Source organism: Anastrepha ludens, unplaced genomic scaffold (assembly GCF_028408465.1).
Source record: "Anastrepha ludens isolate Willacy unplaced genomic scaffold, idAnaLude1.1 ptg000018l, whole genome shotgun sequence".
Classification (NCBI taxonomy): Eukaryota; Metazoa; Arthropoda; class Insecta; order Diptera; family Tephritidae; genus Anastrepha; species Anastrepha ludens.
The window spans coordinates 2501-17119 of NW_026530029.1; the positions used below are offsets into that span (position 1 = coordinate 2501).

The window sequence follows — 14619 nt, forward strand, 5'->3', positions numbered from 1 at the left end:
AAATCTATGATTTCTGGCTTTTCAGTGTTGGGATTGGTTTCAACATTATTGTGGAGAGTACTAAGTAAATATACAGCTCGATTCCTTTTAGGCACATATCCAACTATTGTGGTTTTGGCTTCCAAACTAATACTATCTATTTCGACCCAATTATTTTCAAACACTGATTGTCCTGAAACAAATCCCCAGGTATTACTTTACATGCAGGTACATACTTCTACTTATATAATTATGTCTTTCAATTGCAAGTGACTACCTTCCATATTAGTCATCTCAGTGATTATTTTCACCACATCGGGTGGCATAAATAACAAAAATGAAGATTTTATACCATCGGTCCGAGCAATGGCATACCGTGTAGTACCGGGTGTGGTGGTAATAACATTTTCTGCAGCCCGCCTGCCAGCTTCGCTTGCAACCACATATATTTTCCATCCTTAGACCGAAAAGCTCCTGAAACATTATGCTGAAGGACAGAATTGTCCTCTTCGTCTGTTTCATCTGATAAAATGGGATCGTAAAGGCATTCCACTTCTGATATCTGGTCTTCTTCATCATCACTTTCGGTATCGTTTGGTGCTTCATCACCCAAATCGGAGTTCTCTAGAAGGGCTTCAATTTCTTCTCTATTCATACTGAAACATAAATAAAACACAACCGCACTAAAAACTCTTCTTACTAATTCACAAAATAATATTGATTTCACTTTTTTACACTTACTTTATTCCTTGAGAAAAAAACATATGAGTACACATACAGCTTTTACTATTGGGCAATTTTGACCCACTTATACAATGTGTAACTATTTCTGCCCAGCCTATCCTGTAGATGACACATTTAATCGGAAACTTTTTTCAAGTTTAATTTTATTAAATAATAAAAGTCGAGAAGTTTCACCAGATTATATGAAGCATAAAAAAAGATATGCAACTTTTAAAGTCGTTTGGGAAATTTCGACCCACTTATACAGGATAAGTGATAAAGACATTTGAAATATATTGAATTGTATTAAGTTATATTTTGCCCATACATTTTTCACAATGCGTTGTGGACATTGTCAGAAACACTCACGGTGAAGGCAAGTGAGATATATGAAAGAAAATCAAATCGAATTTATATGAAACTATATTCGATTAAATGTATGAAAGTAAAAGTTACCACAATACATTCATATGATAAACTGAATAAATATATAAGAAAGACATTTGAAATATATTGAATTGTATTAAGTTAAATTTTGACCATACATTTTTCACAATGCGTTGTGTACATTGTCAGAAACACTCACGGTGAAGGCATGTGAAATATATGAAAGAAAATGAAATCGAATTTATATGACACTATATTCGATTAAATATATGAAATTAAAATTTACCACAATACATTCATATGATAAACGGAATAAATATATAATAAAGACATTTCAAATATATGGAAAATATCATCATATATATAATTTAGTATTTTAATATATATTTAGTTAAGTTGATGGTATTATTGAAATATATTAAATGTAATTGAATTATATGAAATCAAACTGATATGTATTGAATTGAATTTTTCCCATACATTTTTCACAATGTGTGGTGTGCATGGCAAAAACACTCACGATGAAGGCATGTGAATAATATGAAAATATCAACATTTAACTAACCAATGATATTGAAGCATATAAATCGAATCATAACTATATGAAACACGAATTTGAGTTATGTTAAACTGGTGATATTGTGATTTTATTCCTGGTTTTCCATACGTTAGTTTAAATAGAAACAATTTTCGAATATATATACATATATGAAGAATTTATATTCTATACTAACATATTATGGAATGTAACTATTGATTGTTGCCTTGGCATATTGGTGTACTGTGAGATTTCATTCATAGTTTTCCATACGTTAGTTTAAATAGAAACAATTTTCGAATATATATACATATATGAAGAATTTATATTCTATACTAACAAATTATGGAATGTAACTATTGACTGTTACCTTGGCATATTGGTATACTGTGATTTTATTCATGGTTTTCCATACGTTAGTTTAAATAGAAAGAATTTTCGAATATATATACATATATGAGGAATTTATATTCTATACTAACATATTATGGAATGTAACCTTGGCATATTGGTGTCATTGTATTTTATTCCTGGTATTCTATAGTTAGTTTAAATAGAAATAAATTTTTGGACTCAAAATTTTATATTCTATACTAGCATTACATAGAAATTATGATCAACTGTTTGTTTCTTGTAAACATACAGGAAATTAAACAGATGAAGAAAAAAAAAAAAAAAACAGATAAAAATTATAAGAAAAATTGAATTTTAAACAAAGGAAAAAAGGAGAAATTTTTTCAATCATATATATTTAGGATTAAAAAATAGAATTATGAAATTATTAATTTCAATTCAGAGAGAAAAATTATGTAATATTTGAAATTATTACATTAAAAATGCATTTGAAAAAAAGTAAAATGTTATTAAAAAGGATACATTTGAAAATTGGCAAATATTAAGAAGAAATATCGTTCTTATATTTTTATATAAAATATAAATAGAGAACGAAACTTCTTTTTCATAAAACACGGTTTTTGAATTCTGATAAGAAAAGCTAAAGGGGTCGGCGGGAGCGCACATTGAACGAAAGAAAAACACAACAAAGAAGAAGACCAAATTAACAAATATTTTATACAAATAAAAACACATTATTAATAAATAATGATGATGATGATGATGATGATGAGATGATATATAAATTGTGTTATTAAAATTACGTTCTATTATATGTGCGTTTTCCCCTTTACTTTTTATATACACCGTAATTTATGAAATTTTCAAATATGAAAAACAAAGAAAAATATATAAATAAAAATATTATTCTGGTTGATCCTGCCAGTAGTTATGCTTATCTCAAAGATTAAGCCATGCATGTCTAAGTACAAACAAATTAAAAGTGAAACCGCAAAAGGCTCATTATATCAGTTATGGTTCCATAGATCGTTAACAGTTACTTGGATAACTGTGGTAATTCTAGAGCTAATACATGCAATATAAACACGGACCTTATGGAACGTGTGCTTTTATTAGACTAAAATCAAGCGATCATTTGATCGTTAAATTGGTTGAACTCTAGATAACTTGCAGATCGTATGGTCCCGTACCGACGACAGATCTTTCAAATGTCTGCCCTATCAACTTTTGATGGTAGTATCTAGGACTACCATGGTTGCAACGGGTAACGGGGAATCAGGGTTCGATTCCGGAGAGGGAGCCTGAGAAACGGCTACCACATCTAAGGAAGGCAGCAGGCGCGTAAATTACCCACTCCCAGTTCGGGGAGGTAGTGACGAAAAATAACAATACAGGACTCATATCCGAGGCCCTGTAATTGGAATGAGTACACTTTAAATCCTTTAACAAGGACCTATTGGAGGGCAAGTCTGGTGCCAGCAGCCGCGGTAATTCCAGCTCCAATAGCGTATATTAAAGTTGTTGCGGTTAAAACGTTCGTAGTTGAATTTGTGCTTCATACGGGTAGTACAACTATATATTGTGGTATGTACATTACCTTATGTATGTAAGCGTATTACCGGTGGAGTTCTTATATATAATTAATACAATGTATTTTTTATATATTCCTCCTATTTAAACCTACTTCAGTGCTCTTCATCGAGTGTTGTTGTGGGCCGGTACAATTACTTTGAACAAATTAGAGTGCTTAAAGCAGGCTCCAAATGCCTGAATATTTTGTGCATGGAATAATGAAATAAGACCTCTGTTCTACTTTCATTGGTTTTTAGATCAAGAGGTAATGATTAATAGAAGCAGTTTGGGGGCATTAGTATTACGACGCGAGAGGTGAAATTCTTGGACCGTCGTAAGACTAACTTAAGCGAAAGCATTTGCCAAAGATGTTTTCATTAATCAAGAACGAAAGTTAGAGGTTCGAAGGCGATCAGATACCGCCCTAGTTCTAACCATAAACGATGCCAGCTAGCAATTGGGTGTAGCTACTACTATGGCTCTCTCAGTCGCTTCCCGGGAAACCAAAGCTTTTGGGCTCCGGGGGAAGTATGGTTGCAAAGCTGAAACTTAAAGGAATTGACGGAAGGGCATCACCAGGAGTGAAGCCTGTGGCTTAATTTGACTCAACACGGGAAAACTTACCAGGTCCGAACATAAGCGTGTAAGACAGATTGATAGCTCTTTCTCGAATCTATGGGTGGTGGTGCATGGCCGTTCTTAGTTCGTGGAGTGATTTGTCTGGTTAATTCCGATAACGAACGAGACTCAAATATATTAAATAGATGCTTTCAGGATTATGATGTTGAAACTTATATAGCCTTCTTTCATGCGTACATCTTGAATGTACAAGTGTTTGAATGTGTTTATATAAGTGGAGTCGTACCTGTTGGTGTGTCCCATTATAAGGACACTAGCTTCTTAAATGGACAAATTGCGTCTAGCAGTAACGAGATTGAGCAATAACAGGTCTGTGATACCCTTAGATGTCCTGGGCTGCACGCGCGCTACAATGAAAGTATCAACGTGTATTTCCTAGACCGAGAGGTCCGGGTAAACCGCTGAACCACTTTCATGCTTGGGATTGTGAACTGAAACTGTTCACATGAACTTGGAATTCCCAGTAAGTGCGAGTTATTAACTCGCATTGATTAAGTCCCTGCCCTTTGTACATACCGCCCGTCGCTACTACCGATTGAATTATTTAGTGAGGTCTCCGGACGTGATCACTGTGACGCCTCGTGTGTCACGGTTGTTTCGCAAAAGTTGACCGAACTTGATTATTTAGAGGAAGTAAAAGTCGTAACAAGGTTTCCGTAGGTGAACCTGCGGAAGGATCATTATTGTGTTCCATATGCGTAAGAAAAACAAACAATGCCAAAAAAAATAAAAACAAAAACAAACAAATGAAAAAAAAAAGAAAAAAGAGAAAAATATATAATTATTATGAATCCATATTCTTTTTATTCTTTTTCATATAATATGATGGTACATTTTGTAATTTTTTTTTCTTATTTTTTCTTTTAAAAACATTTAAACATGAAAATAAAAAGCTGTACTTATTATTCATTTGATTGAATGATAAGTTAATTTGTTCACAATAACAAAAGTGGTATATATTTATTATTATATTTATATATAAATAAAATGATTAAAAAATACAAAATAATGAATCATAATAAATACCACCACTGTATTATTGTTGAACTAAGACATTCGCAACTTAATAAAAATGTTTAGAGTTAAATATATTTGATATATATTATTGAAAGAAAATCAATTTATATATTATTATTATTTTTATTTAATTTTACTCTTTCAATTAATATATGCAAAAAAAAATTGACATTTGTTATAAATAAAAATATAAAAAAATGCTCCAAGCGGTGGATCACTTGGCTCATGGGTCGATGAAGATCGCAGCAAACTGTGCGTCATCGTGTGAACTGCAGGACACATGAACATCGACATTTTGAACGCATTCGCAGTCCATGCTGTTATGTACATTTGTAATAAAATAATTTATAAAATAATTTATATTTCATTTATTTTATTATTACTTCAAGCTGGACATCCAGCTTGTAAAGCAATTGTTTTATTTCTCATTTCTTACATACTACGTACAAGCGTTTTTATAGGAATTTTAGTCAATGCAAACCAATAACAATTTTTCGGTGTTTACTTATGTAATATGATTCTAGCATTCACGCGCCGTACATAAAAGAATTACGTTAGCTATGTTTGCATTTAGTTTCAAGTGTAATGAACCTTTTAAGAAATATGATACTATTTAAACGGCACAGCAAAGTCAATGCATAAGTGGACAATAAATTATTCTAAAACCAAAACAAAACAATAAATGTTTATAAATATTAATGTTAAGGCATATCCGACTTATAATCATACTACACATTCAATTAAATTTTAAAGTACTGCTTGGACTACATATGGTTGAGGGTTGTAAGACTATGCTAAATAAGTTGCTTATTCCTTTATAAAAATAATTGAATCTAAGCAAATGTGTATATTATTGGATTTTAAATAATTCATAATATTAATAGCAAAAAAATAAAGATATATAATGAATTTTTTATTTATTATATATTCTTAAAAAAAAATCCTCTCAAATAAAATGAAATAAAAATATTGAATCTAAGTATTCTCTTCAAAAAATTTTCATATTATTTATATATATATAAAATAATAATTTATATATGTAATTAAAGGAGGAATGTCTAGCATAAAAATAAATTTTTTTATTCTGGAATTGCCTCATTTTAAATAATTATTATTTATAATATATATGATATATTTATTGTCTATATTTATATAAAAGGAGAAAAGAAAAATAGAGATGAAAAGATGATATAATTATTTATTAAATTGTGAGAAGATAAAAAATATTAAAACGACCTCAACTCATATGGGATTACCCCCTGAATTTAGGCATATTAATGAGGGGAGGAAAAGAAACTAACAAGGATTTTCTTAGTAGCGGCGAGCGAAAAGAAAATAATTCAGCACTAAGTCACTTTGTCTATATGTCAAATGTGAGATGCAGTGTATGGAATATCCCAATATCTAGTATGAGCAATTAACGATTTAAGTCCTTCTTAAATGAGGCCATTTACCCATAGAGGGTGCCAGGCCCGTATAACGTTAATGATTACTAGAGAGATATTTCCAAAGAGTGGTGTTGCTTGATAGTGCAGCAATAAGTGGGTGGTAAACTCCATCTAAAACTAAATATAACCATGAGACCGATAGTAAACAAGTACCGTGAGGGAAAGTTGAAAAGAACTCTGAATAGAGAGATAAATAGTACGTGAAACTGCTTAGAGGTTAAGCCCGATGAACCTGAATATCCATTATGAAAAGTTCATCATTAAATAATAAAAAATAATGTGCATTTTTTTCATATAAGGACATTGTAATCTGTTAACATAATAAAGTATTTATCAAAAGATCATTGGTGATATTAAGTTTATTTAATTTAATTTGCTTTTTAAGCATATTAACATAGAATAAATACTAATGATTTGATAAAGTGTTGATAGATTTTATTATATATAATGCTAAAATTCATTTTTTGCATTTTACAAAAAATTTAATATCTATGATATTAATATTTATTTGTATGCATTTATATGATTAATAATGCGAAAGAGTCAGGATACCTTCGGGACCCGTCTTGAAACACGGACCAAGGAGTCTAACATATGTGCAAGTCAATGAGTTATATTAAACTTAATGGCATAATTAACTTAACTTAAATATAATGGGATTAATTTTTTGTCTATTTTCTTAAATAGTCAATTAATTCAATCCCGGGGCGTTCCATATAGTTATGTATAATGATAATTTATTATTATTTATACCTCTAACTGGAGCGTACCTTGAGCATATATGCTGTGACCCGAAAGAAGGTGAACTATACTTGATCAGGTTGAAGTCAGGGGAAACCCTGATGGAAGACCGAAACAGTTCTGACGTGCAAATCGATTATCAGAATTGAGTATAGGGGCGAAAGACCAATCGAACCATCTAGTAGCTGGTTCCCTCCGAAGTTTCCCGCAGGATAGCTGGTGCATTTAAAAATTATATAAAATAATCTTATCTGGTAAAGCGAATGATTAGAGGCCTTAGGGTCGAAACGATTTTAACCTATTCTCAAACTTTAAATGGGTAAGAACCTCACCTTTCTTGATATGAAGGTTGAGGTTATGATATAATGTGCCCAGTGGGCCACTTTTGGTAAGCAGAACTGGCGCTGTGGGATGAACCAAACGTAATGTTACGGTGCCTAAATTAACAACTCATGCAGATACCATGAAAGGCGTTGGTTGCTTAAAGCAGCAGGACGGTGGACATGGAAGTCGTAATCCGCTAAGGAGTGTGTAACAACTCACCTGCCGAAGCAACTAGCCCTTAAAATGGATGGCGCTTAAGTTGTATACCTATACATTACCGCTAAAGTAGGTGATTTATAAAACAATTTCGATTGATTTATAAATTTTGAAACTTTAGTGAGTAGGAGGATACAATAGTGTGCTTAGAAGTGTTTGGCGTAAGCCTGCATGGAGCCGCTATTGGTACAGATCTTGGTGGTAGTGGCAAATAATCGAATGAGACCTTGGAGGACTGAAGTGGAGAAGGGTTTCGTGTGAACAGTGGTTGATCACGAGTTAGTCGGTCCTAAGTTCAAGGCGAAAGCCGAAAATTTTTAAGTTTTCAATAAAAAATATTAATACAATTTATATATATTATTCAAAATAATTAAATACTTGAATTATTTTGAACGAAAGGGAATACGGTTCCAATTCCGTAACCTGTTGAGTATCCGTTTGTTATTAAAAATGGGCCTTGTGCTCATCCTGGCAACAGGAACGACCATAAAGAAGCCGTCGAGAGATATCGGAAGAGTTTTCTTTTCTGTTTTATAGTCGTGTACTACCATGCAAATCTTTCGAAGAGAGATATGGTAGATCGACTAACAGAGCATGACATTTACTGTTGTGTCGATATTTTCTCCTCGGATCTTGAAAATTTATGGTGGGGTCACGCAAACTAGGTAAGGGAAGTCGGCAAATTAGATCCGTAACTTCGGGATAAGGATTGGCTCTGAAAATTGAAATAGTCGGGCTTGATTGGGAAGCAATACCATGGTTTATGTACTCGTTCTGGGTAAATAGAGAATTACGATTCTTGTTCCCCGGATAGTAGTTACGTAGCCAATTGTGGAACTTTCTTGCTAAAATGTTTAAGGAATTATATCATTCGATATATATTCTTTTTAAATTATAACGATTATCAATTAACAATCAATTCAGAACTGGCACGGACTTGGGGAATCCGACTGTCTAATTAAAACAAAGCATTGTGATGGCCCTAACGGGTGTTGACACAATGTGATTTCTGCCCAGTGCTCTGAATGTCAAAGTGAAGAAATTCAAGTAAGCGCGGGTAAACGGCGGAATAACTATGACTCTCTTAAGGTAGCCAAATGCCTCGTAATCTAATTAGTGACGCGCATGAATGGATTGACGAGATTCCTACTGTCCCTATCTACTATTCTCAGTCTGACTGTTGAATAGTGCGGACGTCTCGTGTGTTGAGCGGTGATTTGCGATCTTTTTTTGCGATTTCTTTTGCGGTTACTTTCGTGTGTGAATATCGGTGCGTGATACCGTTTTTCGAGTGACGCCAATTTTTTGCGTGGCTGTACGTGTTTTCGTACAGCGTAGTGATTTATTGGACGCTTGAGTGAGTGCCGTTGTGCGAGTGACGCTACTTTTGTCGTAGCTGTACCATAGCGGTACAGTGTTTACGAGTGATTAGAAGTGCCGTACGGTAGTGTTGTTGGACACTCTAGTGAGTGCCACTATACTCCGTACTATTGACACATAGTGCGTGCGTGTGAGTGCTGCTATATACATAGCGTCGGTAATTTTCCGCTAAAGTTGTTTACAACTTTTGTGGGCGTGCCGTTATTTTTTTGGCGTGGTGTTTTGCGCGTGCCGTTATTTTTCGGCGTGGTTTTTGGCGCGTGCCGTTAGTTCTCGGCGTCGGTTTAGTGTCGCGCTGTTATTTTTCGGCGTGGGTTCCTTGAGTGCGTGTACACTAGGTAGTCGTGCCGCTATATTGCCATATTTGGCAACAGTAAAAAGGGCGTCCCCTTTTGTGCGTGGGTACAGTACTGTGCCAAGGTTGAATACCTTGTGCAGGTGCTACGACCAAAGCGTGTTGTGTTTTTGCCTGCGGTCGAGCTCGGCGTTAGCTCCACCTTGGTCGACCCGTCCTTGTTCGGGGAACAGTGTTCCGTCCGGCAAGGCATTGGTGGTGGCCTTTGCCATACCTTTGGTTGGCGCTGTGGGCTACACCCTCGCGCTTTGCTTTGGCTCGCCGATAGGTGCAGCCGCTGTGTGCGTGCCTGTGCGGGATTCATTCCTGCCGTGCAGTAGTTGCCGTTGCCCAAAAGGGACCCTATTTTTGTTGTTGCTTGGGAGGCCTTTATCCGGCGAATTCGGCAACCTAGGTGTGAGGGTCGTTGGGCTATGCCCAAACCTGACGGTATTCGGAAGAGGGCGAACACCCCTCTTCCAAGCGGTTCGGCGGTGCCTTCGTCGGCAATGGACGAAACGACGTCCGGAGAGGAGGAGGTGATTTTGCGGTCTCCTCCCCGTATTAAGAAGAAGACCGCTGGAGGTGCAGCGGTTCCGGTAGAAAAGGCGAGAGATGAGGGGAAGGTAGCCCTTAAGTTACCTGAAGGTAAGTCGGGGGTAAGCGGATGCGAGGGCGCTTCCGAGGGGGAGAAAAAGGGAGGGGAGAAAAAGGTGCGGAAGGCAGGGGCCAAATTGGGTCCAGCAGGGAAGCAAATGGAGAAATTCCGCAGGAATTTGGATGTTTCCCTGGAGAATTTGGGAACGTTCGGCGGGGGTGCCGAACAAAAGAAGGTTGGGGGGGAATATATGGGGCGATTCAAGTCCGTGGTGGCTGCTTTCAGCGGAGCCATCATAGACATGGACGGCGTCCCGAAGAGCACAGCGAAGGATCTCCTTGGATACTCCTTGGAGTTTGAGGAGCTTTTTGTTGAGATGGTGGCGGAGATCGCCCATCTTCGTGGGCGGTTGGAAGCCACAAAGGTAACTAGGGAGGAAGCACCTCGGAGGACGGCTGGAGCTGCGCTGGCTGGTGCAGCGCTGATGCCGGCACCTCAGGCGCCTGCGCCTGTGTTGCCTGCGTTGCCGGTGCCCAAGCCAGTTGAGACCTGGTCGCTCGTAGTGAGAAGTAAAACCCCCACTACATCCAAGGAGGTTATAAAGAAAGTGGTTAAGGAGGTAGGGCCTTCCATGGGGGTAAGGGTGCACGAGGTGCGCCCGTTGAAGGATGGAGGTGCAATTATTCGCACCCCATCAGTTGCTGAGAGGGATAACTTGGCGAAAAATGCCAAGTTTTCCGAGGTAGGGCTCGATGTGAGCATACGTCGGAAGCTGGGGCCTAGGGTTGTGGTCCAGGGGGTCCACACGGAGATCTCCCCGGACGAGTTCATGGGAGAGTTGTTCCGTTTGAACCTCAAGGAGTTCAGCCCTGGGTGCCTTGAGAAGGACGTGAGAATGGTCAGCCGTCCTTGGAAGGTCAGCCCTGATGGAGTGACGAATCTTGTCCTTGAGGGCACGGACATGCTAATGTCCGCCCTCCTGGAAGCAGGTCGTTGCTACGTAAAGTGGTTTTCCTTCCGGGTACGGCCGGACCAACTGACGCCCGGCTGCTTCCGATGCATAGGCTTTGATCACAGGGTGGCAGAGTGCAGAGCCAAGAAGGATGTCTGCCGAAGGTGCGGGCAGGAAGGACACAGGAGTGCAGGTTGTGGCAATGCCCCGCATTGTCGCAACTGTGCATTTAAGGGCAAGCCAGCCGGACATCTGATGATGTCCACTGTCTGCCCGGTGTACTGTGCCATTGTTGCCCGTGCGCTCGCTAGACATTGATGGTTGAACTATATCAACTGAACTGTCAGGGGTCTTATGCCGTGATGTGTGAATTGGGGGCGTGTATGTCGGAGGGGGGCTGCGGCATTGCTTTGCTCCAGGAACCATACTCCACCAATGGGGTGGTGAGAGGTCTTCCTGGGGGCTTCAGGGTCTTTACGGACCTTGGAGTCAATGCCGCAGTAGCTGTGTGTGAGCCAAGCTACTCTTGTGTAGTAGTTGACTCATCACAGTGGGGAGTATGTGTGTGTGTCGAGGGGGAATTCGGCAGAATGAATGTCGTCAGCTTGTACTGCAAGTTTGACGAGCCTCTAGAGCCCTACTTAAGATACATTGATGCGGTGCTACTACATGAGAATAGCATTCCTGCCATCGTGTGTCTTGATGCGAATGCTACCTCCCCGATGTGGTTCAGCAAGGTATCCAGGCATAGTGCTGGATATCGGAGCCACGATCCGGGTGAGGTTATGAGCGAATGGGTTGTGGCGAATAACCTCCTCGTAGCAAACGAACCAAGCGTATGGTATACGTTTGAGGGGCCTAGAGGTGTGAGTGACATTGACGTGACGCTCATGAATGACGCAGCAGCGAGTAGGTTCGAGTGTAAATGGAGTTTTAGGGGGGGTTGGGGAATTAGTGACCATAATTTAATACAAATTATGGTTACTCCCCGTACCCCGCAGTTAGAAGGGGGGAGTCCATTGAGGCGATGGCGTACCTCGTGTACTGACTGGAACCGATATGGACATACTGTTAGGGAAGCGGTATTAGGTATACCGCTTAGTGAGTTTGAGGAATTGGGGGTTGACGAGCAAATTGCTCGTCTATCTGAATGTGTCTGGGGAGTGAATGACTCAGTGTTTAGGAAAGCTAGGGCTGTGAGAATGAAAGGTGTGAAATGGTGGACTAGCGAGTTGAACTCAAAGAGGAGGTCTGTCCGGCGCTTGAGGCGGTTGTTTCAACGCGGCAGGCGGACCAATTCGGAGAATCTGTCTCTGCTCAAGTATCAATTTAGTGTAGGGATGAAAGAGTATAAGAAGATGCTTGTGAGAGTCAAGGAGGAAGAGTGGAGGAGATTTGTGGGGGAAAATAGGGACGACCCTTGGGGACAGGTCTTTAGGATCTGTCGGGGTCGTCGAAATGAGATGGCTAGCTCTCTTCGCGTAGGTGATACTGTATTATCGACGTGGAGAGAGTGCGCCAATGTTTTGTTAGGCGAGTTCTTTCCCAGGGCTGAGGTTCAAGTTCCTCCTGCACAAGAGGTGCCTGTCCCTCCACTAGACGTTGGGGAGTTGGATTATGCTTTTGGCCTGGTCAGGTCTAAAAGGTCTCCAGGTTTCGATGGTTTGAACGGAGAGATGTGCAAATGCTTGTGGAAGTTCATTCCGGAATATTTGGTGGCCATTTATGATAAATGCATATGGGAGGGATATTTTCCACGCGAGTGGAAAGTTGCTACGGTCGTTGTACTCTTGAAGTCGCCCGATAAGATCAGGAGCGATCCTCGATCTTATCGTGATATCAGCCTCCTTCCAGTACTTGGAAAAGTGCTGGAAAGGGTTATGGTTGAGCGGCTTCAGGAGCTAACTCGGGGTGTTAGGTCGGATAGGCAGTATGGTTTTAGGAAAGGACGTAGTGTAGAAGATGCGTGGATGTATGTTCAGAGTGTAGTTAGGGAAAACGCCAGTAAATATGTCCTTGGCATATTTATTGACTTTAAGGGGGCATTTGATTACTTGAGCTGGGATCGTGTGTTACAACGGCTAGAGGAGCTTGGCTGTCCGGAAATTACTCTATGGCGGAGTTATTTTTCGGACAGAAAAGCATCTATTGTAGGAGTGGGCGGGAGTGTGGAGATTGGGGTGGCTCGAGGCTGTCCGCAAGGATCCATCTGTGGTCCCTTCATTTGGAACCTCATGATGGACTCCCTGCTTCGGCAGTTAGAGCCACTTTGTAAACACTGTGCATATGCGGACGACCTTCTCATTTTGGTTGAGGGTCGTTCGCGTGAGGAACTGGAGCGAGTGGGGGGGCAGCTCCTTACATTGACCCACAATTGGGGGGTAGATGTGGGAGTGGATATATCGATGGACAAAACGGTGACAATGCTGCTTAAGGGCAGATTGTCCCTGAGTCGTCCACCGATTGTCCGTTTGAATGGGGTAGGGATTAGGTATGTGACGCAAGTCAAATACCTGGGGGTAACTATGAGTGAAAGGATGTGTTTTACTCCACACTTAGTGTCGTTGAGGGAGCGGCTGCAGGCAATCGTTGGGCAAGTGCGTCGCGTTGTCAGATTTGACTGGGGTCTTAGCCGACGCGCGGTTCGTACCGTATATCGCGGCCTATTTGTGGCCTGTGCCACTTATGGTGCCGCTATATGGTACGAATGGGCTTTAAAGTCGGTTGGCAAACGTCATCTGATGGCGTGCCAGCGCATTATGTTGCTTGCCTGCTTGCCTGTATGCCGTACAGTGAGTACGGATGCGTTGCAGGTGTTGTTAGGTGCACCTCCTCTTGACCTGTTAGTCGTGCAACGGGCGGTTGCCTTCAGGTTGAGAAGGAGGCTTTGTATGCCGCTGCGTGTTGGATGGTTATCCGACGGTGATGTAGGAAGGGGGTTTTTAGAGTGTAAAAGGTTGTTGAATGAATGTATGCTTCGTGGGTGGCAAAACCGTTGGGACAATAGTTCCAAAGGTCGCGTGACATACGAGTACATTCGGGATGTTTCCTTTGCCGGGGAAAATCCAGATTTTGGATTTTCCCTCAGCCTAGGATTCCTCCTTACTGGACATGGGCCTCTTAATGCATATTTGCATGAGAGGCGCTTGTCCACAAGTGAGGAATGTGTTTGTGGGTCGGCAAGAGAGGACTGGGTGCACGTCCTCTGTGAATGCCCGATGTACTCAGACATTAGGAATCTTGCGGGTGTGGGGATTAGTTGGACTGATGGACGGTATGATGTGAGTGGTGTGATTGCCAACCGTCGGAATGTCGAAATGTTAGGGCAATATGCGCGTGAGGTTTTTAGGCGGCGACGAAATTTAAGGCGTTCAGTTGATTAGTTTTTAGCCATTCTTGTCTGTGCATTCTGTTGTG

The 14619-nt window shown here is 39.8% G+C and overlaps 1 non-coding gene across 1 annotated transcript; it reads left to right on the forward strand.

Moving 5' to 3' along the window:
• Nucleotides 1-2886: 2886 nt before the first annotated feature.
• On the forward strand, nucleotides 2887-4875 carry LOC128870657 (small subunit ribosomal RNA). The gene has a single exon (XR_008455422.1). It is a non-coding gene; the product is annotated as a small subunit ribosomal RNA (ribosomal RNA).
• Nucleotides 4876-14619: the final 9744 nt, after the last annotated feature.